Consider the following 2,500-nt stretch of genomic DNA (forward strand, 5'->3'; position numbering starts at 1 on the left):
TTAATAGTATCAAAGTGTATCCCCCCTGAAATAATATAATATAAAAAAAATAAAAATCATTATATTAATTATATAATATGGAAGTATTTTAAATAAAACAATATACGATCATTTATAATATAGAAAATATATAAAAATATATTCTTACGTTGTTGTCCATATATTATGGTAATAACTTTTCTTGTATAAAACAGTTGGGATACGGATAAAAGGAAAGTTAGAGACATTCGCAGCACATAGATTATATTATTTATATATTTTAATATGTTTTAGAATGTATATATATTATCGATATATATCTGACGAAAATAAAAAAAAAATTTTATAAAACTCTAAACGGTGGATCACTTGGCTCATGGGTCGATGAAGAACGCAGCTAACTGTGCGTCATCGTGTGAACTGCAGGACACATGAACATCGACATTTTGAACGCATATTGCAGTCCATGCTACAGAGTATATAAATTTATTAAAAAATTTAATACTGCATGGACTACATATGGTTGAGGGTTGTAAGAATAATTTAATAAAGTTGCTTATAATATAATTTTAAATTATATTATTTATAGCACATGATATATTACTGGTAGGAATACCATAATATTAAAATTCAATTATATATATTTTACTTATATTATAAAATATAATAAAAAAATAAGTATATCCTAGTATTAATAAATTAGTATTAATACATTAAAGAGGAAAACTTATATAAAATTATATTATTTATAATATAAACAATACAGTAACTTATATATATTTAGTTTTCAACTAAAAAGAAAAATTAAAAATATTCTTAAAAACAACCTCAACTCATATGAGACTACCCCCTGAATTTAAGCATATTAGTTAGGGGAGGAAAAGAAACTAACTAGGATTTTCTTAGTAGCGGCGAGCGAAAAGAAACTAGTTCAGCACTAAAGGATTTTGTTTATACAAATATCCGATGTAGTGTATGGAATATCTATATTCTAATATGAGAAATTAACAGTCTAAGTCCTTCTTAAACGAGGCCATTTACCCATAGAGGGTGCTAGGCCCGTATGACGTTAATGATTATTAGAAGATATTTCCAAAGAGTCGTGTTGCTTGATAGTGCAGCACTAAGTGGGTGGTAAACTCCATCTAAAACTAAATATAACCATGAGACCGATAGCAAACAAGTACCGTGAGGGAAAGTTGAAAAGAACTCTGAATAGAGAGTTAAATAGTACGTGAAACTGTTTAGAGGTTAAGCCCGATGAACCTAAACATCCATGAAATATGAAAAATTCAACATTATAAATATTATATAATTATATAATAATGATGGTGTGCAATTTTTTCATATATGGACATTGCAATCTGTTAATAAATATATATTTATCATAAGATATATTTAAAAAGTTTATTTTATATATGAAAATTTATTTTCTATATAATATAATTTAAATATTATCGGATAAATAATTGACAGATAAAAAATCAATATAATGCGTAAATTATATATTATTATAATTTTATAATATTATATTAATTTATATATTAATATAATTATTATATGCATTAATATGATTAGCAATGCTATAGATTTAGGATACCTTCGGGACCCGTCTTGAAACACGGACCAAGGAGTCTAACATGTGTGCAAGTCATTAGAATTTATTTTAAATAAAATCTAAAGGCGTAATTAACTTAACTGTTAATATGGGATTAAATTATATATATAATTTTATATATATAATATCAATCCTGGGGCGTTCTATATAGTTATGTATATAAATAATTTTTAATTATTTTTTATACCTCTAACTAGAACGTACCTTGAGCATATATGCTGTGACCCGAAAGATGGTGAACTATACCTGATCAGGTAGAAGTCAGGGGAAACCCTGATGGAAGACCGAAACAGTTCTGACGTGCAAATCGATTGTCAGAATTGGGTATAGGGGCGAAAGACCTATCGAACTATCTAGTAGCTGGTTCCCACCGAAGTTTCCCTCAGGATAGCTGGTGCATAAAAATATTATATAAAATAATCTTATCTGGTAAAGCGAATGATTAGAGGCCTTAGGGCCGAAACGACCTTAACCTATTCTCAAACTTTAAATGGGTAAGAACCTAAACTTTCTTGAATGAAGTTTTAGGTTATGATATATTGTGCCCAGTGGGCCACTTTTGGTAAGCAGAACTGGCGCTGTGGGATGAACCAAACGTGACGTTACGGTGCCTAAATTAACAACTCATGCAGATACCATGAAAGGCGTTGCTTGCTTAAAACAGCAGGACGGTGGACATGGAAGTCGTAATCCGCTAAGGAGTGTGTAACAACTCACCTGCCGAAGCAACTAGCCCTTAAAATGGATGGCGCTTAAGTTGTATACCTATACGTCACTGTTAATGTAAATGATTTATATTACATTATTAATGTATATAAATTTAGAAACATTAACAAGTAGGTGGGTACAATGGTAGCGTAGAAGCATCTTCCGTAAGGATGTGTGGAGCTGCCATTGGTACAG

At 29.6% G+C, this 2,500-nt stretch overlaps 2 pseudogenes; both read left to right on the forward strand.

The window, feature by feature from the left end:
- The first annotated feature begins 328 nt into the window (after positions 1-328).
- Positions 329-512, forward strand: LOC129616802 (5.8S ribosomal RNA; annotated as a pseudogene).
- A 290-nt stretch (positions 513-802) lies between these two features.
- Positions 803-2,500, forward strand: part of LOC129616816 (large subunit ribosomal RNA) — a 4,018-nt pseudogene continuing 2,320 nt past the window's right edge.

This window comes from Condylostylus longicornis, unplaced genomic scaffold, assembly GCF_029603195.1.
Source record: "Condylostylus longicornis isolate FDR11 unplaced genomic scaffold, ASM2960319v2 ptg000294l, whole genome shotgun sequence".
NCBI lineage: Eukaryota > Metazoa > Arthropoda > Insecta > Diptera > Dolichopodidae > Condylostylus > Condylostylus longicornis.